Below are 25,426 nucleotides of genomic sequence, written 5' to 3' on the forward strand. Positions count from 1 at the left end.
GTGTCCTTTAAGTTTTCTTGAGTTTTTGCAAGTTGCGTAACCGAATCGGTAGATGCAACTGATTCAGTTTTAGCTTGCAAGGTGTTGTGATTTTCATGAACAATAGTTTGCAGTTCTTTTATGGATGCTTCGTGATTCTGTAATGCATTTTCATGACGTGAAAAAATAGGTTGGAAATGCTCAAAAATTTATGTTTTTACGTCATTACAGACTTTTTGACATTTCGATTCGATGTTATGTAACTCAGTAGTTAAATCTTCACGTGTTTGTTCAGGCGTGGTGTGAAGATTTTGTTCCATTGCGTCTAACTGTTGCTGTATTTGTCTCTGGTGTTGTTCCATTGTGTCTAACTTTTGAAGATTTTGTTCCACTATGTCTAACTTTTGAAGATTTTGTTCCATTATGTCTAACTATTGAAGCTTTTGTCCCATTTGTTGCATTAACTGTAATAACAATGCACTGGTGTCTGAAACATGTTCCTCAGTGCTATTCGGCAATGCATTTGAACCGGCAATATTCACAGTTTGAAAAGCAGAAAATGTGTCTTGACTTATTTGAGAAAACGGTGAGGACGCAAAACCTGAATCTACAGTATTTGCAAGATTGTGTCCTGTCATTTCGGATTCCTGAGGCAAGCTGTTGCCGACCGATCGATCGATAATGCTTCCCTGTTCACTAATTGTTTCACTGTCTACACCATTGTTTGCAGCCCGCTCCATTTCCCTATGCACAATTACCAAATTACTACTTTGAACATCAGTTAATTCATTACTCGGTGGCGCTAACACACTGCTTTCGTTTTCACTGTCATTTCTCAGTTTACTTTGAAGCCTAGTATTACGTTTTTCACACGCCATTATTGTCACAATATTTCACACGATAACACAGAAAAGCACAATTTGAAGAGCAAAATAAGAGAACACATTAACATAACACTGAAAATAATATCTAGTTAATTGCAGCTGCGAAATACTTGGTGCAAATCTAAATGCATGCCACAACTGTTTTACTGTACGACGATGAAAGACTGCAACTACAAAGGAGATTTTCTCTACAATTACGCGCTAGCAATAAACAAAAGCTACACTAATTACACAAACTACAAGAAAAAAAATCAGAAGATTCCAGGAGCCGCCAGCAGTGGTGGATGTGGGGAGAGAGATGGCGGAGTTTTGAAATTTGTCATGAACTGCTATATATATTATGACTATTGAGGTAAATACATTGGTTGTTCTCTATCAAAATCTTTCATTTGCTAACTATGCCTATCAGTAGTTAGTGCCTTCAGTACTTTGAATCTTTTATTTAGCTGGCAGTAGTGGCGCTCGCTGTATTGCAGTAGCTTGAGTAGCGAAGATTTTTGTGAGGTAAGTGATTTGTGAAAGGTATAGTTTAATGTTAGTCAGGGCCCATTCTTTTGTAGGGATTATTGAAAGTCAGATTGCGTTGCGCTAACAAAATATTGTGTGTCAGTTTAAGGACTGTCGTGTATAATTGTTCAAAGGGGACGTTTCAGGGTCTCTACACGAATGTTTCCTTTTAAATTAGGGGTCACAAGGGCGTGATGTTAATTGTAAAATTACAACTGGATTTCACAATAAGTGTTGCACGTAAAATATGTGTGTATATGGTAAGCTGAGGGATTACAGTCTTTTGAAAGTGTCATATTCTGATATTTCATTCTCACATCAGTTCCTATGTTAATTCTTTTATTTTATTCATATGTTCATTCTTCTGGAAGATTTGAAGCATTCCCTTGGATGATTCCTATCGTAGACACATTCGAAATACGGATATTCCGAACACCTCGAGAATCGCTCGAAAGCAGGTTTGCCACTGTGACATTTCTTCGAATGAACTCACTCTGGAAAGAAACGTCGTTAACATTGGTGAAGATTTCATGCGTTGGTAATAATTTCTCCGGAAACCACGCATAGTGGATCAATTTTCCGAGAACTGGTAATAAAAGATATACTACAGGAATTTCACAGAAAGCAATTTCAGATAATTTTCTCATTCTATTTTTTTTAAATTCATACAATTAGTAGAGCCGCGCGGGATTAGCCGAGCGCTCTGGCCCCGGCGGAGGTTCGAGTCCTCCCTCGGGCATGGGTTGTGTGTGTTTGTCATTAGGATAATTTAGGTTAAGTAGTGTGTAAGCTTAGGGCCTAATGACCTTAGCAGCCAAGTGCCATAAGATTTCACACACATTTGAACATTTTTGAACAATTAGTAGATGAAAAAAGACAACGTTATATTAATATACGCTTAAAACATTCCTCCTGTACTTTTCTTCAGACACTGGTATATAAACGAAAAATAAAAATTAAAGCAATAATCGGGCTTCAATTGTTGTACTCATATTTCGTTTGAGGATATCGCACAGTAAAAGGCACATAAATTACCTGGACAAAATTCCTCGAAAACTTTCAGAAACGTTCGAATATCTACGGATGAGCCGAGACACGTTTCCGCATATTTTGACCCCTCATCCACTGACTGAATTTTCTGAGAAATCGCGTCACGGCACTTGAGGCGAGAAAGTCACAGGTTCAAAAGGGGCTCTACTTTGTCAGAATACATATAAGTTATCCTCTTGCTGCAGGTTGAGGGTGAAGCGTTGGGGTGTGAAGGTGATTCTAGACGGCATTCCTTCGACGCGAGGCCATCAGCGGTACAGCAGTGGAGCGGAGCGCTTGACCGCGCGCCTGCTCAGGTGGCAGATGAAGTGCTTTAAACGAAGCGGCCGCGCCATTAATATGTATGGGTGGCCGGGGCGGGGGCTAACATTGTTTCAGGGAGCGGCATTCTCATGCTAATCCCAGCGTCCCCGGGCGCACGCGGCACCGCCCTCTCGGCGACCGCTTTTATTCCCGCGAAAATAATTCCTGTTTTAAACAGCGGCTTACCCGCTGGGGGGTTGTATTTACATGCTAATTCCGTCGTAACGGCTAAGCGATTTTTTGGCTTCAATGTCCACTCCGCGTACCGCAACGAATTTTAGTGTAAAATCCGTCGCAGATCGATATACCGGAATAACAGCGTGCTTGGAGCATGATGTTATAAAATTAAAACTCGCATCGTGGTTTCATTGTCTTCCCCCGTAAACGCGGACCTCGGCGCACTGGCCATTCCGTCCGCGTCCTAATTTTGTTGGCTTTCTAAACTCCTAATGGACGTTTGGAATCGTGATACAATTGTCGACTGAAGTATCGGATTTTCATGCAGGCTTTGCGTTGAAAAGTTCCTCAAGTATTAGGAACGTTATGTTTTGCTCAGACTGATAGGTAATCGTTGTCTTCAAATTTTATATTATATCCAAACCAAAATTATGAGTCATCTTGTGACTGATTTACAACCATTTTTCTGGTAACACCTCAGTGACAGGATTAACTTTCGCTAGCGCAGCGTGAAATTTATTCGTGTGTCTCAGAAGGAAACAAATCAGATGATATTATTAGAGAAGATTCGCAAAGCTAGACTCTTCTTGCGAAGAGGTTCGTCTTACCAACACTCGTGCAAAAAAATGGCTCTGAGCACTATGGGGCTTAACTGCTGTGGTCATCAGTTCCCTAAAACTTAAAACTACTTAAATCTAACTAACCTAAGGACATCACACACATCCAAGCCCGAGGCAGGATTCTAACCTGCGACCGTAGCGGTCGCGTCGTTCCAGACTGTAGCGCCTAGAACCGCTCGGCCACTACGGCCGGCAAACACTCGTGCAGTACTTCTGTCCATGCAGTCTGTGGCATCCAAAATAAGACTGAAAACTCAATTACGCACCAAAAACATTAACTTCTAAATATTAGTGAGTTTTAAACAAACTCAGTCGCATCTGATCTAAAAGCAGATCTGGCAGTGGAACAGCATTGATCACCAAACTACTACACAATTACTTAGAAAAACTGTAAAATTACTTAAAGCGTGATAAAAGCATGTGACACTACGAAGTGATTGCATCATTTGGTTTAAGCAGCGCCATTAAATAGGACAAGGAATTACAATATGATCGATGCAGACCATGTAAATGCATAACCACATGGTACCAGGAACGAAGTTCAACATAATAAGTGGACGAATGTGTGTTCTTGATATGAACAGCGTATAATTGTAGCGACTTCAGATAGAGAATAGATAGTTTTGTATAGATGCCTGCAAACACAAAGCACTACAATATTCAGCATTTTTACTAGTCACAAAATAGCCTAATAAAGATATGTTTTCGTTTTTGACACTCCGTCCGAACAGTTCTCGGAAGGCCCAACGATACCGATCGACCGACCATCGTGTCATCCTCACCCGATAGGCGTCATTGGATGCGGTTATGGAGAAGCATCTGGTCAACACCCCGCTCTCCCGGTCACTGTCATTTCCTGAACCGGAGCCACTATTTCATACTCAAGTAGCTTCTTTAGCCATGAGGGAGTGCACCCCGCTTGCCAGCAGCGCTCGCCAGGCCCGGATGGTCATCCAACCAGATGCTAGGCAAGTCCGAGAGCGCTTAATAGACGGAATGGGACGGGAACCGGTGTTACCACATCGGCAAGGACGTTGGCCTTGTGTGTTCATGGTTTTTTTTATTGGGATATATAAATTATGAGTGGACATTTGCTCCTCAAGTGGATACGCAATTAGAAACCGATCACAAAAAAAAAAAAAACTAAGTGGTCTTTCAATTGGAACACGCAGCTAGTGGAAATGACTTACCCATGTAGCCATTACTTCGAGAAACAGACAGGTCCTACATATGAGAGAACATGGCATGAATCTTCATTTAGTATTCGCGCCTCCGAACAGCCCTAGATTCAGAAGCCAGGTGCCCTTTCGTTCTACAGCACACTTCGGACTAACTAAAAATTCGGTTTCACTTGCCTGATTGGCTAGTGCCAGTCAAATGGCCTAACCCATGAAAGATATGTCAAGTGTGCAACATCCAGAGAGGCGAACAGGCTGCCAGTGACGGCACCGTGTCTAAACTACGTGCGTCTTTGAAGACAGAGTGGTGATAAGTTACATACTACTGCGATAGCCCTCTTTGAGTGTATGAAAATAGGTGATTTTCTTTATTTTCTCAGGTAAAATAAAAGGTAATTACAATTCTTTGCAACTTTATCTTTAAAAATCTTTTTTGTGTGCACATAGGACGCTTTCTGTAACCACTGCACCAGGTGGTAGAACCCCTTGCAGCTGGAATATTGGTCATCTGCGGGAATTCCCGAAACCTTCCTATTGCACCTGTAACAAAATAATTTTGTACAAGTGATTTTCAGTATGTTTTTATTAGCATACATATGATAACCAAAAAATATTATCGTCTACCAAAAGGGTGACGTCTTGAAGCGTATATTATTTTCTTTCCCCCCTAAATCGAGACAAAAGCGCGCACCGATAATAGGCTTTTAAAGAGATAGTAAAACGGCGACGTACACTGATATAGAATTCAATTTAGAATGGCATCGTCAAATTGCGATCAAAACGTATGCACCATCCTCATGTTTCAGGCCAGTTTGAAAGCTACGGTTTCGAGACAAACGCCTTTAAAATTTTAGGTTATATTTATTGTAGTTATGTTAAATATACCTCAAATCAACAGTCACTGGACCATAAAACAATCCTTCCAGATTTAAAAGGAGGTTCTCCTCCATCTTCTTTGTGGCCATGGCAGCACTGTGGGCCCATTTGGCAGCTTCTGTCATCCGCCACTCTGCTCGCTCCATACGCTTTCCGTCCTCTTTTGGGCAGAAGTTGTAACACGGTGGTCCGATCTCAAGTTAGAGCACGTTAATAACTTCCATAAAGCCTGTTAGGTCATCGCTGAAATTACATATCGGCTATTTTTTAAGACTGTTAATGGTTTTCGGAGACTTCTACAAATTGTCTTCTAATATAGGATGACACTACAATAAAATAGGCATCATAGAAAACATTTTAAGCAGAAAATCGATTTTTTGAAATTTTCAAACAGGTCTACTTCCTCAATGAGATGAACTGATTCGAACAGCAAACGTTTTTCAAGATTCATCAAGGTGTAAAATAATTCTCTCTGTTAGTACTGTCGCTATGGTTAGCTCGAATATTGGTTTTTGAGATATAAAATAGATGGGGACCTCATTTCTGTCTATAGATAAACAAAGGAGACTTTTTTTGCGACACAATTGGTTTCAGTAGGAATCCGTATGTGACAAACTGCACATTTTCTTCAGAATCAGTCTTGAACTCTAGGGCGGATAATGGGCTGTTTTGAAATTTCCTCCCGGGACTTTTCAAGAACACTGCCTGTTTCTGAGTTCGAGTACTAGTCCGGCATACAGCTTACATCTTTCTCTCTCTCTTTTTTATTTATTTTTTCTCTCCAAGTTGACTGTATATCAGAATTTGACACGCTCACTATCGTTGATGGTAGGGTTTTCTAAGTCTTCGATAGTGTACTAAACTGGGGATTTTCGGAATAAGTGGACTGAGATCTGCCTAACGCCACATGTACAAAACACAGAGTGCGCACTGTAACCCAGTCTCTGGAGATAAGCTGCGTTCCTTGTGAATCGAATGTGAAGACGAATGATTTGTGTGTAGTCCATTATTTCCAGTGGCCATCTTTCTAAATGCAGCATTTCGTCTACTCTGATGCTGTGAGAGTCTCGCTTGTTTTAAAATAGATCTTTCGTGTCTTTAATCGTGAAATTTTTTGCTGGTACCCGGATTATGAGCTTAATTTTTTTATTGCTTTGATCTTTTCCTTTCTGGCTTTTTCTTCGCATGGATAATTTATGAAAGGGAGCTATTCCAGTAAGACAATACAACTTTTCCAAAAGGAACAGGAAAGCGTCGGTGTCAGTTTGTACGACGCAGCGTGTCTTACTGAGAGAGAGATATCACTGCTTCAGTAAGGTGGACTCAATGGCGTACAAGGGTTCTACACTCGACTGTAGATCTTCATAGAGCAAGAGGCGCACTGAAAACTTGTCACAGACGTTCCCAGACCATAGCCAGTAGAATTTCTCAATAAGGAAGAAGATTGGCAGTGGTGTCTGTTGAGTTTGGAGGTTAGAATCTAATGGTTATGGCGATACCAGCTTGAGATAAGCCATTGTACGCCAGAAATTTACAACAGTCGTTCTCAATGCGTAATCGTAAATTACAGGACACGTTAACGGGGAAATTAATCTTCAAACCACGCTATCGACAGCCATCGTAATTACAAACAGACTAAAAAGCCAAACGCGATGATCACAAACACCAAATCTCGTTATAAATTTACAATAAAGTCTACGAATCAATCTCAGTCCGTGATGTTATTTCATACGTACAAGCTTGTTTTTTTTCTGTAAGGAGTGCCGTATTATTCAGGAAATGTAATGCGCCATGGCTATATTGTGTTCCTTCGACAAAGCTTGTTGTTCATTCTCTAGGAGGTCACGTCTTGCTTTTCTAAGCATTGTAGTGTTCATATGAGCTTCTCTGGCTCTCGTTTACTGCCTATTCGATGGAGTGCAGTAAACTGCTTCCCTCGCTGCAGCAAACACACCGGAGCCAGCTTATTACTACAGCCGAACTGCAACTGCTGACTCAGATCTAGGACACCACCACACTTACACTTTGTTCAAACTCTTATAATTTCTAGGCCGCCTCACGACATACTGAAATTTACAAAATCGATGGACTACGAGGTGCAGTCAAGTTCTAAGTTTCTCCGGACTGGAAAGAGATAGAAATATGCGCATTGTTTTAAAATGAGGCCGCGTTCATTGTCAATACATCCCAGAGATGGCAGCACTGTACGGCAGATGGAATTTTACCGCCAGCGGCGAGAATGAGAACTGTTTTAAATACTTAAAATGGCGACGTTTTCTTTACTTGAACAGCGTGCAATCATTCGTTTTCTGAATTTGCGTGGTGTGAAACCAATTGAAATTCATCGACAGTCGAAGGAGACATGTGGTGATGGAGATATGGATGTGTCGAAAGTGCGTTCGTGGGTGCGACAGTTTAATAAAGGCAGAACGTCGTGTGACAACAAACCGAAACAACCTCGGGCTCGCACAAGCTGGTCTGACGACATGATCGAGAAAGTGGAGAGAATTGTTTTGGGGGATCGCCGAATGACTGTTGAACAGATCGCCTCCAGAGTTGGCATTTCTGTGGGTTCTGTGCACACAATCCTGCATGACGACCTGAAAATGCGAAAAGTGTCATCCAGGTGGGTGCCACGAATGCTGACGGACGACCACATGGCTGCCCGTGTGGCATGTTGCCAAGCAATGTTGACGCGCAACGACAGCATGAATGGGACTTTCTTTTCGTCGGTTGTGACAATGGATGAGATGTGGATGCCATTTTTCAATCCAGAAACAAAGCGCCAGTCAGCTCAATGGAAGCACACAGATTCACCGCCACCAAAACAATTTCGGGTAACCGCCAGTGCTGAAAAAATGATGGTGTTCATGTTCTGGGACAGCGAGGGCGTAATCCTTACCCATTGCGTTCCAAAGGGCACTACGGTAACAGGTGCATCCTACGAAAATGTTTTGAAGAACAAATTCCTTCCTGCACTGCAACAAAAACGTCCGGGAAGGGCTGCGCGTGTGCTGTTTCACCGACAACGCACCTGCACATCGAGCTAACATTACGCAACAGTTTCTTCGTGATAACAACTTTGAAGTGATTCCTCATGCTCCCTACTCACCTGACCTGGCTCCTAGTGACTTTTGGCTTTTTCCAACAATGAAAGACACTCTCCGTGGCCGCACATTCACCAGCCGTGCTGCTATTGCCTCAGCGATTTTCCAGTGGTCAAAACAGACTCCTAAAGAAGCCTTCGCCGCTGCCATGGAATCATGGCGTCAGCGTTGTGAAAAATGTGTACGTCTGTAGGGCGATTACGTCGAGAAGTAACGCCAATTTCATCGATTTCGGGTGAGTAGTTAATTAGAAAAAAAATCGTAGGCCTTAGAACTTGAATGCACCTCGTATTTTAAATTTTTAAGCGTTGTTTACTTTGTATAATCCAGACTGAAATTATCTTTTTTACTGTGTATAAAGTCATTAGTATTTTGAATCACTCTTCACTACAATTTGTCTTCCTCAAGGATCTGTCGCAAAATTATAGATACTACTTTCCCAAGGTGTTGTGACACAAACAATTCTTCGAAATGTTTCATACAGATGTCTCTCTACCTACGCAATCGAAAAAGTGTTACACATTATTCTCAAACGTCCATCATGCTCCCTGGACATTGCCCCTGCGCACTTCCTTACATCGCATCGCCTCAGTGGCTCCTCTGTCCGCCCCGGTAGCTGAGTGGTGCCGGTACGGTAGCTCAGTGTGTTCGGTCACAGGGTTAGCAGCCCTCTGTAATAAAAAAACTTAGCTAATCGATCAACAACGAACTGAAACGGATGTCTTACGACGTCCGCCCCGAGCGGATTCAACGAACGAAAACGAACAAAATGAGATTAAAAAAAAAGAGGGTTAGCTGCCCTCTGTAATAAAAGAAACTGAGTTAACCAATCAACGCCGCACTTATACGGGTGTCTTCCGACGTCCGCCCCGAGCAGATGCAACGAACGAAATCAAACTTAACGAGATTTTTTTTTAAAAAGCCTGAAAAGAGTGGTCAGCGCGACAGAATGTCAATCCTAAGGGCCCGGGTTCGATTCCCGGCTGGGTCGGAGATTTTCTCCGCTCAGTGACTGGGTGCTGTGTTGTCCTAATCATCATCATTTCATCGCCATCGACGCGCAGGTCGCCGAAGTGGCGTCAAATCGAAAGACCTGCACTTGGCGAATGGTCACACGACATTTTTTTTTAGTGGCTCCTGTTTTTGACGCTCATCAGTCCGTAAAGAAACCTTCGTGGAATAAAGCCTTATTGTCTGCATCATCTGGCAACTTTGTTGGTAGAAGCCAATGACAGAACTTCGCAGAATGCCCTTGGTTAAGCTCCAAACGTCATAATATTTCAGAGTGATTCTTTTACTTTGAAGCAGAATGAGCATAGTTGTTAAACTTGCTGACAGATTAAATCAGTGAGCCGAATCAGGACTCGAACCGAGAGCCCTGTTTTTCGCTAACTTAGCTGTTAAGGCACGTCAGAGTAAATGACTTTCCAAATTGGCTAGTTTCGCAACAGCGCACACTCCATTACAGGGTGAAATCGTCGTTCTGTAAGCAACTCTCAGGCTGTAGCTCAACAGTGCTCACAAGGTGAACGTGATTCGGGTAATGGACTGGGACAAGATTTGCAACATTATACTGGAGCATTCCCAAAGGTAAACTAAGGGCTAACCTGCGTCGGACTCTCACAACGTTCTGTGAAATGCGAACCATTGAAAATATGCATTATCATTTTCTACGTCACAGGCTGAAATGCGCAGGTCCCATATTGAAATACAACACTCCGCACATAAAGTATTGTACTTTGTGGCTTTTGCTTTAAAACCTTCACACTCTGAATATGTGCTGCTCCAAGACACGGGCGCATTAAATCTATACGCTAAGGTGACAAAAGTCATGAGATATGTGTTGGACCTCCTTTTGCACGGCATAGTGCTGTACCTCGACTTGGCATGGATTCTACAAGTCGTTGTATAACTTTCCTGCAGAAATGTTGTGCGATGGTGCCTCTGCAGCCATCCATAATTGCGGAAGTGTTGGCGGTGAAGGATTTTTGTGCACGAAAGGACCTCTAGAATTTGTCCCATAAATGTTCGAAGATATTGATGTCGGACGATCTAGGTGCCCAAATCATTCGCTCAAATGTTCCAGAATGTTCCTCACACGAATCGCAAACAATTGTGATCCGGTGACATGGCGCATTGCCATCCATAAAAATGTCATAGTTGATTGGGAACATGAAGTGCATGAATGGCTGCAAATGGACTGCAAGTTAATGGACTCCGTCAATGATCGTTTCAGTTGGACCAGAGGACTCAGTCCTTTCCATGTAAACACAGCCCACACCGTTATGGGGCCACCACCAGCTTGCACAGTACATTACTTTGTTGACAACATGGGCCCTTGGCTTCCTGGGGTCTGCTCCACACTCGAACCCTATGATCAGCTCTTACAAAATGAAATCGGGTCTCATCAGATCAGATCACGGTTTTCCAGTCGTCTAGGATCCAACCGAGTTGGTCACGAGGCCAGGTGAGGCGCTGCTGGCAGAGACACTCGCGTCGGTCGTCTGCCATAGCACATCAACGCCAAATTTCGCAGTACTTTCGCAACAGACACGTTCGTCGCACGACCCACATTGCTTTATGCTGGTCGGCTGGGGTGGCCGAGTGGTTCTAGGCGCTGCAGTCTGGAACCGCGCGACCGCTACGGTCGCAGGTTGGAATCCTGCCTCGGGCATGGATGCGTGTGATGTCCTTAGGTTAGTTAGGTTTAAGTAGTTCTAAGTTCTAGGGGACTGATGATCTCAGAAGTTAAGTCCGATAGTGCTCAGAGCCATTTGAACCATTTGAAGTTTCTGCGGCTATTTAAGGCAGTGTTTCTTGTCTGTTAGCACTGACAACTCTAAGGAAAAGCCGCAGTTTTTGTTAAGTGAAAGCAGTCAGTGACTGCATAATACGTGGTGAGAGGTAACTTGGTAATCTCGGCACACTAGTGATGTTGGGGATTTCGGAATTCTGAATTCCCCAACGATTTTCAAAATTGAATGTCCCTTGCGTCTAGCTCCAACTATCATTCCACATTAGAAGTCTGTTTATTCCTGTCCTGCGGCCATAATCACGTCTAACACCTTTTCACATGAATCAGCTGGGTACAAATGACAGCTCCGCCAATGTACTGCCTTTTCATAGCTTGTGTACGCGATATTATCGCCATCTGTATGTGGACATATCGTTGTACCATGACTTAGCTCAGTGTATAAAAAGATTCGTTTTTGGTATAATGTTTCATAGCAAAATTTTGACAGATGGGTAATTACTGATTAGAAGAGCCACCACAAACTAAATGCTCGTTTTCATCAACTAATTTTCATTTGCATCTAGAATGATTATGTAGGAGTGAAAACTCTGTTTGAGATGAATTACAAGATATGAATGGAAACATGTCAGAAATGTAAACTTCGAAGGAAGTAATGGTATGTGCCCAAATAATACGAGGGTAATCCGAAAAGTAAGGTCTCCTATTTTTTATAAGTACATAGACCTGTTTATTTCTACAATGGTTTACATCAGTTTACAGCTTGAACATTTAGCTATTTTTCGACATAATTACAATTTACAAATTGTGTCGATACATTTTTGTATACGCTGTGGCAGTTTTTGTATGTCCATGTCGTACCAGCTCGCCGCCATGCTGTTCAGAAAGTTACGAACCTCTCAGGTGTAAAGTGATATGCCCAGGTTTCACCCGTGACAGTTGAGTCCAGAAGGTTGTTCCGTTCGGCTTCAAGGCGGTGAAGAAATGCACGGGAAGCGTCAACTCGTTGCCGCATGTGGTCCTCAGTCAGCATGTGTGGCACTCATCTCGCGCACACCTTCCGGTAGTTCAAGGTTTCCGTTAAAATTCTGTGAGCGGTGCTTCGGGAAACCTCAGGAACCAACGTTCAGAGATCATCCAGGGTGATCCGCCGATCTTCACGCATGCTTTGCTCAACCTTCAACACTGTCTCCTCAGAAATTGACGGTATCCCGCTCCTTTGTTCGTCGTGAATTTCGACCCGACCAGCTGCAAACTCTCTATACCACTTACGAACATTTTTGACATCCATGCATGACTCACCATACACTTTCGTCAATTGACGATGGATTTCAATCGGCGCAGTGCCCTTTGAGTTAAAAAACCGAATAACTGCCCGCAATTCGCTCTTGGCGGTAACATCCAACGGGAGCTCCATTCTCAACGGCTGCGAATCCAAGACTGAGCGCCTCAGCGCGGCGTGCGCATCTTTACACACAGCGCTTGAAGCACTCTTTATAATAGTGTGACCAACTGCCACAGAAACAGAGTTCTGCACTTATAAAAAACAGGAGACCTTACTTTCGGAATTACAATCGTATCATCATCATTATCATTATCATCGTCATCATCATCATCAGCCAATTCAATCATTAAATGATGTGGCATCTTCTAGTCGTGGATTCAGGTAGGCTTTCAGCACTCCTCTCCAAGTGGAACGCTCTTGGGCAGTTCTCTGCCAGGTGCTACCAGCGATCTTCTTGATATCTTTGTCCCATCTGTCCGGTGGTCTCCCTCTAGGCCTCCGATACTCTCTCGGACTCCAATCCAGTACTAGCTTCGTCCATCTGCCGTCTTTTCTTCTCGCGACGTGGCCAGCCCACTGCCATTTCAAGAAGCTTACTGTCTCTAAGATTATTCATTATCAAGTATCAACACTATCTCATCAGAAATATCAGTTTATTCTTGCGTAAAGCGGAATTGACCAGTGTAAAAGGAGGCGGGAAGTATTGTGTTGGCAGTAGAGTCTGTGTTGACAGTAGAGAAGCAATAACAGCAGAATGAGTAGGTGAGGGGAGTTACGTCACTTTTCACGTGGGCTAGTCGCTGCATGTCACCTGAGTAACAAATACGTCAGGGACATTTCAACCCTTCTAAGGCTGCCCAAGTCGACCATTGGTTTTGTGGTTGTGGAGTGGAATCACGAAAGGACTGCCACAGCTATACCAAGACCAGCAAGACATCATGTACTGGCGGTCAGCGACCGTCGAACTTCACGTAGCGTTGTTGTAAAACATCGCGTGAAATCAGCGGAAGAAATCATTCATGAGTTTCTGAATGCCTCCAGCAGTCCGCTTAACACAATGGCTGTCCGAAAGGTTTTAAAAGGAATGTGATGTAATAGTCCAACAGCTCGTCATAAACCACACATTTCTGTAGACAATGATAAGCGACGCTTGAGGTGGTTGTAAGGAGCGAGGCCACTACACTGTGGACGACTGGAAAAGAGTGGAGCGATGAACCACACTATACCATGCTGGCAATCTGATGGAAGCATTTAGGTTTGGGCAATGCTTGGAGAACGTTACCTACCATCATGGAAGAACAGAGGAAGTGAGGAGGTGGTGCTATGATAAGGGGGTGTTAGTGATCCCCTTGTTGCGGTTAAGAAAATGCTAAATGCGGAAGTATATGATCAAGTTTTATAGGATTGTGTACTGCATACAGTGGAAGAAGAGTTCGGAGACAATGATAGTTTGTATCAACGTGACAATGCCAACTCTCATAAAGCAGCATCTGTGAGGCAATCTTTTGTGCACAATAACGTTCCTGAAATGGGCTGAACTGAGTCCAAACGTGAAACCAATGGAACACCTTTGGAATTAGTTCGTCGATCGCAACAGACCACAGCGTCCAACATCACTGTCTTATCTGATTTCTGCTCTTGAGGAAGACTAGGTTGCCATTCCTCCACAAGTATTATGACAACTCATTCAACGTCTCCCCAAAAGACTGTAAGGCGTCATGAAGTGGGAGGGTGGACACATCCCATATCCGTGTCCGTATAATTTCGATCAGATAGTGTATATTTGTTTCCAGGTTAGACACAGAATTTTAATTCCGCTCAAAAGTTGGAAACATAGTTCTGTTGTTCACATATTTTATGAGTAATGTGTTTTCTCATATTATCTCAAATATTTTCATAGTTTCCTTTCTAACACGGTAAGCGCGTTTGAATTTACTGATACATCCACGATGTTCTTAGAGAGAAAACTCAAGAAGTTAACGCAGCTACTCCACTCCTGTCAGTTTTCGGTAGTAATAGCTGAGCGTTTGTTGAGTACGATGTAGTCGACACCAGGCACTGGCGAACGCCGCAGTCTCACACTCGCTGAAGCTAACGAAGACGAGCACCTCGCGAGCGATAGTTTCTGGGCGCTCACCAGCCACTTTGCAAACTACACGCACATCCATGCCCGAGGCAGGATTCGAAACTGCGACCGTAACAGTCGCGCGGTTCCGGACTGAAGCGCCTAGAACCGCTCGGCCACCGCAGCCGGCAATTCGTATTCAGCGAATATGTTTCAAAGATTAGTTTTATGTACTTATATCGTCGACTCTGATTTTCATGCTAGTTTTTATGCATTAGAATTAGCAGTTCTCTATGGTACGCTTTATTTCAGGCCGTTAAGTGGAGTTGTTGACGTTATTTTTCTGAACGACATTTCGACGGCTTTCCCAGGCGTGTCTTTCAGGTGCTCGAAGCTTTGTTATTTTCCGACCGTCGGCAGTAACACCACCTTGCTCCCCGCCACACCACCCACGTTTCTTTAAAGAATCGAACGCACATGTATAAGATAGCTCGGTTTTTAGAAAAAGCTAGTTTTTGACGCACCACAATGTTTACCACGTCGTATCTCAGATATGCGTCGTACAGTGATACACTGTTGCAGGCAGTGTTAATAACACGTATATGTACTGTGTGTAAAATGGGCTGCGAATAGAGTTCATGGTAAAGAAGCACTAAAGGATGCCTGCTACTGAAGTTTTACTGCATGAACAGCGAACACCTGCTTAACGAAAAATCTGTATACTTCACATTTTGTAGGGGCTGTCAGCGAGGAGAAGTTTCTAAATGGTCTGGAATTATGAGTAAAATTTGTGAGCGGTCCCTAAGTGCACTAACTTGGAAATACTGAATGAATACAATCTGGGTAACTTGTTCACCATCAGTTACGCTGCATGAAGATTTACGCGGCTTCCAGCTGTAACATTTGACTTGTTGTGTTCAACCTTTAACATAAGATTATACTTCTTAATGACTGTGTTACGGTAGCGTTTTAAATTTTCATATTTGGTCATCAATCATATAAAATGTTGAAAACCAGATTTTTGCTGCTCCTGTAAGCCATTAGATAGACAACCTACATCTGAGGTCGAGTGGCCAGGTGATGGCTTTAGTCGTTTAGTAATACACATACTCGCTGCCTCGACTCAAACAAAAGCGTGAAGTATTGATGGTGTTGCACCAATATTTAGTAATTTTGATGGACGTTGGTACAACTTAATAGTCTCGACACCTTGTTAGAAAGATCAGCGTACTGAGAAGTGGACGTTTCTTCCAGGGGACTTATGGATGTATACATCGATGAATATCTCCTCCTGACAGAATTCTTGAACATATTCTTAGTTCGAATGTACTCGTAATAAATTTCCTTGAGACGGAAAACCTCCTGTCCACGAATCAGCGTGGTTTCAGAAAACATCGCTCCTGCGAAACTCAGCTTGCCCTTTTTTCGCAGATGTTCTACGAACTATGGATGAAGGGCAACAGGCAGATACCATGCTTCTATATTTCTGAAAAGCAGTTGAGACGGTACCCCACTGCAGACTGTTAACGAAAGTACGAGCATATGGAATAGGTCCCCAGATACGTGAGCGACTCGAAGACTTCTTAACTAATTGAATCTAGTCCGTTGGCTTCGGCGGTGAGTGTTCGTTAGAGACAAGAGCATCGTTAGGATTGCTCCAGGGAAGTGTGATAGGACCGCTTTTATTTTCTGTATGTATAAACGATATGGCGGACAGGGTGGGCAGCAATCTACGGCTGCTTGCTGATGATGCTGTGGCGTACGATAAGGTGTCACTGGGAATGACAGTAGGAGGACAGAAGATGACTTAGCCAAAGTTTCTAATTGGTGTGATGAATGGTATCTAGCTCAAAACATAGAAGAATGTAAGTCATTGTAGATGAGTAAGGAAAACAAACACGTGACTTTTGGAATACAGCCTTAGTAATGTGCTGCTTGAGAGAGTCAGGTCATTTAAATATGTGGGTGGAACGTAGAAAAGTGATATTAAATGGAACGAGCGTGTAAGGATTGTAGTAGAGAAGTCGAAACGATCGACTTCAGTTTACTGAGATGATTTTAGGAAAGTGCGGTTCATCTGTAAGGGAGACCGTGTAAAGGTAGCTAATGTGCCCTATTTTTCAGTACTGCTCGAGTGTTTGCGATCCGCATCGCGTCGGATTAAAGGAAAACATCGAAGCAATTCAGAGACAGGCTGTTAGATTTGCTACCGGTAGTGAAATATGGAGTGTGGGAACACCGGACGGAAGAGTATCTAAGCATCTGAATGTGGTACAACAGACGAATGTTGAAAAATAGGTGGACTGATAACGAAAGAAATGGAGAGGTTTTCCGCAGGATCGGTGAGGAAACCAATATATGGAAACCAATGACAAGAAGAAGGGACCGCGTGATAGGAAACCTGTTAAGACATCAGGGAATAACTTCCACGATACTAGATAAAAATATAGATAGAGATTGGAATACATCCAGCAGATAATTAAAGACGTAGTTTGCAAGTGCTGCTCTGAATGGAGAGTTTGACACAGGAGAGCAATTCGTGGTGGCCCGCATCAAACAAGTCAGAAAGCCTTCGTGGAACATCCATTAGGTGCCATATCGCCGACGACCCCGTCTTGTCGGTAGGTACGCTCCGCCGTACTGCGATAGAGTTTTAAGGTTCGCTATTTCGAGCACAGTCTAATAATGATGCTCGGATTCGATCGCCGTTTCGGTCGTTTGGGGATCGCGAGTATTTCGCGGTACTACGACAAACGCCACAGCTGGCACCACAGCCTGTCTGCTTGCTACTGACCAGACCTCCACCATCCTCCCATGCTGTTCTCGCTGAATCTGAAACTGAAAAAAGAACTACGTAAAATACTCAAGAGTTACGGAGGTATTTGGGGAGTCAAATGGAAATCCGTGGAGAAAAATTAAGGGTGATTTTGCCAGATGAACAGGACTAGTAGCGATGCAAGAAGCCTTCCGCTAAGAAAGATACGGTGGCTTTTAGGGTATATACGTAGATATAGAAGTGACGTTATCTCTCAGGTATTTTGCGCCCGATTGATTCCGGGTGTCGAACGCAGCACTTGAGGAAGATGACTGGATCGATCATCGAGACGTGCCGAAAAATGGAACCGGTAACATGGCTGAACCCCAGTAATCAGTCAGGCCGACAAAGATCACAGCAATGTCGGTAGATTTAGCAACGGGTAGCACCACAATGGGCAGACAAGAGATCGGCTGGGAGTCGCTGTTTTGTGCCGGACAGCCACAGACATACAGTACTAGACTGGCAATACAGTATATAGTGCTATCGGTGTCAGTGAAGCCTGCACTTTAGAATCACAATATGGCGGCGAGCGTAAAGGACTTGTAAACAGCTGTTTCTTTACTGGTAAAACAGTCATAAGAAATGGGGCTGAACTGATACAGCTACGTTACCTTTAGAATTTTGACATAATGGTCAATATATAATTCGCGATGGCTGTAATTTTTCTTACAGCAGACGGAAGATAGAAGGAATGGAATATGTCTCAACGCAAGCATAACTAGGAACATTGTACTTATTTTTCCTTTTTTGCTGTGTATAAGCCTAAATAATTACGTTAAAGTTTGTCTTATCTGAAATATCGGTAGCGTTTAAATAGTTTATGTACCATATATTTTAAGACGTTTAATAAATCGAGTATTAACATACGTATCTTAATGATGTGTTTTAATCAGTGCTTTTCGTCCTTGATAAGGAGTTAGATGTTTGCACCTGTTACTGTCCTTCAAAGTAGTTACCAGCTTTGTGTAGAGCCCTTTGCCATCGATGTGGGAGGCGTAGTATAGCATTAGCAGAGCCTGTTCTGTTGATGGTACGAATGGAGCGGTCTACTGCCTGTCGAATCTCTCTAACAGTTGTGAAGCGAATGCCACGAAGTGGTTCCTTCATCTTCGGAAACAAATCAAAGTCAGAAGGACTCAAGTCCGGGGAGTATGGTGAATGGTACTGTACTTCCCAGTCCCATCGACCGAACAGAGCAGCCACAGCTTGCGCTGTGTGCGCCCGCGCACAGTCAGTGCACAGTATTACTGTTCGTTTTTGGAGCATCACCTGCGACCAGCTTTGCAAAAGAAGCGGCGACTGTTTCTGTGAAACCCACCCATCATTTTGCATGACAATGCGCGGGCGCATACAGCGCAAGCTGTGGCTGCTCTGTTCGGTCGATGGGACAGGGAAGTACTGCACAATCCACCATACTCCCCGGACTTAAGACCTTGTGACTTTGATTTGATTCCAAAGATGAAGGAACCACTTTGTGACATTCTCTTCAGAACTGTTCCACAGATTCGCATCATCAACAGAACAGGCTCTGCTAACGGTATACTACGCCTTCCACAGGGCTGACAAAGGGTTCTACACAGCGGAACCGGTGTTATCACTGCGGCAAGGCCGTTGGCGCAAGAGAAGTCTTCTGGTATCAAACATAAGCCGTAATTCGAGTAGGAACTTTCTTAGAATGTACGTTTGGAGCACAACATTGTATGATAATGAAACACGGACAGTGCGAAAACCGGAACAGAAGAGAATCGAAGCATTTGAGATGTGGTGCTACAGACGAATGTTGAAAATTAGGTGAACTGATAAGGTAAAGAATGACGGGGTTCTGCGCAGCATCGGAGAGGAAAGGAATGAATGGAAAACACTACCAAGGAGAAGGGACAGGAAGACAAGAAATCTGTTAAGACGCCAGGGAATACCTTCCACGGTATTAGAGGGAGCTGTAGAAAGCAAAAGCTGTAGAGGAAGAAAGAGATTGGAATGCATCAAGCAAACAATTGAGGACGCAGGTTGCAAACGCTGCTCTGAGATGAAGAGGTTGGTACAGGAGAGGAATTCGGGGCGGACCGCATCAAACCAGTCAGAAGACAGATGACTCAAAACAAAACAAAAAATTAAAAAAAAACTAACGTTATGTTCTTCTCATAACATGATTCTACAATGTATGTATTAAACTCAACTGCAGAATTTGTTTTGACGACCTCGTAACGATTACATCATTTCGTTTCAGAAAATCGTAGTCGTATCATACACAAAGTTAAGAACCGACTTGACAGCAAATCCTACGAAGTTCTGGTCTTACGTAAAATCAATAAGTGGATCGAAACAGAATATCCAGACACTCTGGGATGATAATGGCATTGAAACAGAGGATGACACGCGTAAAGCTGAAATACTAAACACCTTTTTCCAAAGCTGTTTCACAGAGGAAGAGCGCACTGCAGTTCCTTCTCTAAATCCTCGCACGAACGAAAAAATGGCTGACATCGAAATAAGTATCCAAGGAATAGAAAAGCAACTGAAATCACTCAACAGAGGAAAGTCCACTGGACCTGACGGGATACCAATTCGATTCTACACAGAGTACGCGAAAGAACTTTCCCCCCGTCTAACAGCAGTGTACCGCAAGTCTCTAGAGGAACGGAATGTTCCAAATGATTGGAAAAGAGCACAGGTAGTTCCAGTTTTCAAGAAGGGTCGTCAAGCAGATGCGCAAAACTATAGGCCTATATCTCTGACATCGATCTGTTGTAGAATTTTAGAACATGTTTTTTGCTCGCGTATCATGTCATTTCTGGAAACCCAGAATTTACTCTGTAGGAATCAACATGGATTCCGGAAACAGCGATCGTGTGAGACCCAACTCGCTTTATTTGTTCATGAGACCCAGAAAATATTAGATACAGGCTCTCAGATAGATGCCATTTTCCTTGACTTCCGGAAGGCGTTCGATACAGTTCCGCACTGTTGCCTGATAGACAAAGTAAGAGCCTACGGAATATCAGACCAGCTGTGTGATGGATTGAAGAGTTTTTGGCAAACAGAACACAGAATGTTGTTCTCAATGGAGAGACGTCTACAGACGTTAAAGTAAAGTTAAAGTAACAGGGGAGTGTTATGGGACCATTGCTTTTCACAATATATATGTAAATGACCTAGTAGGTAGTGTCGGAATTTCCATGCGGCTTTTCGCGGATGATGCTGTAATATACAGAGAAGTTGCAGCATTAGAAAATTGCAGAGAACTGCAGGAAGATCTGCGGCGGATAGGCACTTGGTGCAGGGAGTAGCAACTGACCTTTAACATAGACAAATGTATTGTATTGCGAATACATAGAAAGAAGGATCCTTTATTGTATGATTATATGATAGCGGAAAAAACACTGGTAGCAGTTACTTCTGTAAAATATCTTGGGAGTATGCGTACGGAACGATTTGATGTGGAATTGTTGGTAAGGCAGGTGACAGGTTGAGATTCGTTGGGAGAGTCCTTATAAAATGTAGTCCATCAACAAAGTAGGTGGCTTACAAAACACTCGTTCGACCTATACTTGAGTATTTCGCATCAGTGTGGGATCCGTGCCAGGTCGGGTTGACAGAGGAGAAAGAGAAGATCCAGAGAAGATCGGCTCGTGTCGTCACAAGGTTATTTGGTAAGCGTGATAGCGTTACGGAGATGTTTAGCAAACTCAAGTGGCAGACTCTGCAAGAGAGGCGCTCTGCATCGCGGTGTAGCTTGCTGTCCAGGTTTCGAGAGGGTGCGTTTCTGGATGAGGTATCTAATATATTGCTTCCCCCTACTTATATCTCCCGGGGAGATCACGAATGTAAAATTAGAGAGATTCGAGCGCGCACGGAGGCTTTCCGGCAGTCGTTCTTCCCGCGAACCATACGCGACTGGAACAGGAAAGGGAGGTAATGACAGTGGCACGTAAGGCGTCCTCCGCCAAACACCGTTGGGTGGCTTGCAGAGTATAAATGTAGATGTAGATATAGAAAGTTCAATCGCCGCCATATTACCTCGGCAAATGTCAGGTTTGAGCAAAAGTTGCGCCTCTGCCAGTCTAGTAACGCATGTCTGTGCGGACTGCACAGCACAGAGCAGGACGGGGTGCGGACCGGACGTCCGGCGGAAGAGCTGTAGCGCCGGCAGCGCCGCGTCCCGTGCTGTTGTGTCCCGTGCTGTCCTGTCTGGCCGAATGCCGGCCGCATTCCGCGGTGGCCGCTCCGCTGCCCGGCCGCCCCTGGAATGCGGCGCGCCCGAAAAAGGCCGGCCAAACAACAACACGATGGCATAACTGCACGGACCAGGCGCCTCATAAAATTCCCGCCGCGACGAATAAAATAGCCCAGGGCCGCCGACAGCTGCGGCGCTCGCTCCACTTTCAGCTGTGCCACAGCGCTACACAACTACACTGCCACACTTTTCGTATCCCAGGCGGCCTGAATGGAAAGAGTTTGCCCCAGTTAGCAGGCGAAATAAATACTGATAATCCATCGGGACTCATTATTCTAGCCAGTGTTAGACAGTGGGAAGGCATAGACTAGACCGTACTTGCAGGAAGCCACTGATTTGAATGGATACTAGGGGAAGGGTGGTGAAAATCGCAATACAAATACAATTTTTAGAAACTAACTCAAAGAGATATATTCTGGAAGTATCACAGAAAAAGTACTCTTAACCGAGGGCAGCCTCCGATAATGTAGACACGTTCACAGAACGACATACACCGAAGCAACGAAAATCATGGGATAGCGATAAGCACGTATACAAATGGCGGTAGTATCGCGAATACAAGGTATAAAAGGGCAGTGCATTGGCAGAGCTGTCATTTGTACTCACAAGGGAACCTCCGAATCGCACCCCCAATCAGATTTAGTTATAAGTTGGCACAGTGGACAGGCCTTGAAAAACTGAACACAGATCAATCGAGAAAACAGGAAGAAGTTCTGTGGAACTATGAAAAAAATAAGCAAAATATACAAACTGAGGAGTCCATGTGCAAGGGTTTCTATTGGCTCCAGCTCACTATATAGGCCCGGCTGGTCGAAGGCAGACCAGTCTTTGTCCGCTGCTAATGGCAACCGCTGTAGCAGAGTCTCCGAGAAGATATCACCGAAGCCACTGTACTGCACCGCCGCAGTATCAGCACAGGAGCGCCGTGGTCCCGTGGTTAGCGTGAGCAGCTGTGGATCGAGAGGTCCTTGGTTCAAGTCTTCCCTAGAGTGAAAAGTTTACTTTCTTTATTTTCGCCAAAGTTATGATCTGTACGTCCGTTCATTGACGCCACTGTACACTGTAATAAATTTAGTGTCTGTTTTGCGACCGCAACGCAAAACCGTGCGATCAGTAGACGAAAGGACGTGCCTCTTCAATGGAAACCGAAAACATTTGATCGCAAGGTCATAGGTCAAAAGATTCCTCCACAGGAAAACACGTCTGATATATTCTATACGACACTGGTGACGGCATTTGCGTCACATGACAGGAATATGTTGTCGACCCACCCACCTTGTACACTTGACGAATGGGTAAAAAGATTCTTCTACCTTTCCCGATTTAGGTTTTCTTGTGGATGTGATAATCACTCCCAAAAAAGTGATGAAAACATAAGAGTTTGTCACATAAACTGCAACAAATGAATGCAACAGTTTCACAGTCACACAGTTTTCCCTGTGCTCTGTCAAAACATATGTTTTTAACGTTTTCAAATTTTTCCGTGTGTAGACCGTCAAATCCTGCATATGTCCAAGCAAATCTGAACATGTCCTCGAATTCTGGAGAGCGAAGTTGATTATGTGTGAGTGCCTGAACTTTGATAATTGACACGGACGGACAGATAATAATTGCCTGAAAATAAAAAGTTAAACTTTTCACTCGAGGGAAGACTTGAACCAAGGACCTCCCGTTCCCCAGCTGCTCACCCTAACCACGGGACCACGGCGTTCATGAGCTTACACTATCCTTGATGTTGCCTATCTTGCGCATGGACAACTCAGTTCGTATATTTTGCTATTTTTTTCATAGTTCCATACAACTTCTTCCTGTTTTCTCGATTGATCTGTTTTCAGTTTTTCAAGGCCTATCCACTGTGGAAACTTGTAACTAAATCTGAGGGGGGTGCGATGGGGAGGTTCCCTTGTCAGGTGTTTCACGTGAAAATGTTTCCGACGTGATTATGCCCATACGAGGGGAATTGACAGACCCCGAACGCGGAAGGGTACTTGGAGCTAGACGTATGGGACATTCCATTTCGGAAATCGTTAGGGAATTCGGTATTCTGAGACCCACCTTTCAGGCATTACCTTCACATCTACATCTACATCTACATCTACATACATACTCCGCAATCCACCATACGCTGCGTGGCGGAGGGTACTTCGTACCACAACTAGCATCTTCTCTCCCTGTTCCACTCCCAAACAGAACGAGGGAAAAATGACTGCCTATATGCCTCTGTACGAGCCCTGATCTCTCTTATATTATCTTTGTTGTCTTTCCGCGAAATGTAAGTTGGCTGCAGTAAAATTGTACTGCAGTCAGCCTTAAATGCTGGTTCTCTAAATTTCCTCAGTAGCGATTCACGAAAAGAACGCTTCCTTTCCTCTAGAGACTCCCACCCGAATTCCTGAAGCATTTCAGTAACACTCGCGTGATGATCAAACCTAACAGTAACAAATCTAGCAGCCCGCCACTGAATTGCTTCTATGTCCTCTCTCAATCCGACCTGATAGGGATCCCAAACGCTCGAGCAGTACTCAAGAATAGGTCGTGTTAGTGTTTTATAAGCGGTCTCCTTTACAGATGAACCACATCTTCCCAAAATTCTACCAATGAACCGAAGACGACAATCAGCCTTCCCCACAACTGCTATTACATGCTTGTCCCACTTCATATCGCTCTGTAATGTTACGCCCAAATATTTAATCGACGTGACTGTGTCAAGCGCTACACTGCTAATGGAGTATTCAAACATTACGGGATTCTTTTTCCTATTCATCTGCATTAATTTACATTTATCTATATTTAGAGTTAGCTGCCATTCTTCTCTCACCATGGACAACCGACACCGCGTGAAATAACCGCAGAAATCAATGTAAGACGAACGGCAAACGTGTGCGTTAAGACAGTGCTACGAAATATGGCATTAATCGGCAGCAGACGACCGACGCGAGTGCCTTTACTAACAACACGACATCGTCTGCAGCGTCTCTCCTGGGCTCGTGACCATATCGGTTGGACCCTAGGCGACTGGCAAACCATGGCCTAGTCAGATGAGTCCCGATTTCAGTTGGTAAGGGCTGATGTTCGAGTGTGGCCCAGACCCCACCAAGCAATGAACCCAAATTGTTAAAATGGCCCTCTGCAAGCTGGTGGTAGCTCCATAATGGTGCAGGCTGTGTTTACCTGTTTGGACTAGGTCCTTTGGTCCAAAAGAACCGATCATCGACTGGAAATGTTTGGTTACTTGGAGACCATTTTCTGCCATTCATGAACTTCATGGTCCCAAACAACGGTGGAATTTTTGTGGATGGGAATGCGCCGTCTCACCGGGTAACAATTTATGTGATTGGTTTGAAGAACAGTCTGAATAATTCTGGCGTAAGATTTGAGCACCCGAACATTTCTGGGACATAATCGAGTGGTCAACTCGTGCACAAAATCCTATGCTGGCGACACTTTTGAAATTATGGACGAGTACAGAGGCCGCATCGCTCATTATTTCTGCAGGGGGCTTCCAATGACTTGTTGAGTCTATGCCGCGTCGACCTGCTGCTCTCTGGAGAAAAGGAAATCCGAGACGATATTAGGAGGTACCTTTGACTT

This window comes from Schistocerca serialis, chromosome 1 (assembly GCF_023864345.2).
Source record: "Schistocerca serialis cubense isolate TAMUIC-IGC-003099 chromosome 1, iqSchSeri2.2, whole genome shotgun sequence".
Taxonomy (NCBI): domain Eukaryota; kingdom Metazoa; phylum Arthropoda; class Insecta; order Orthoptera; family Acrididae; genus Schistocerca; species Schistocerca serialis.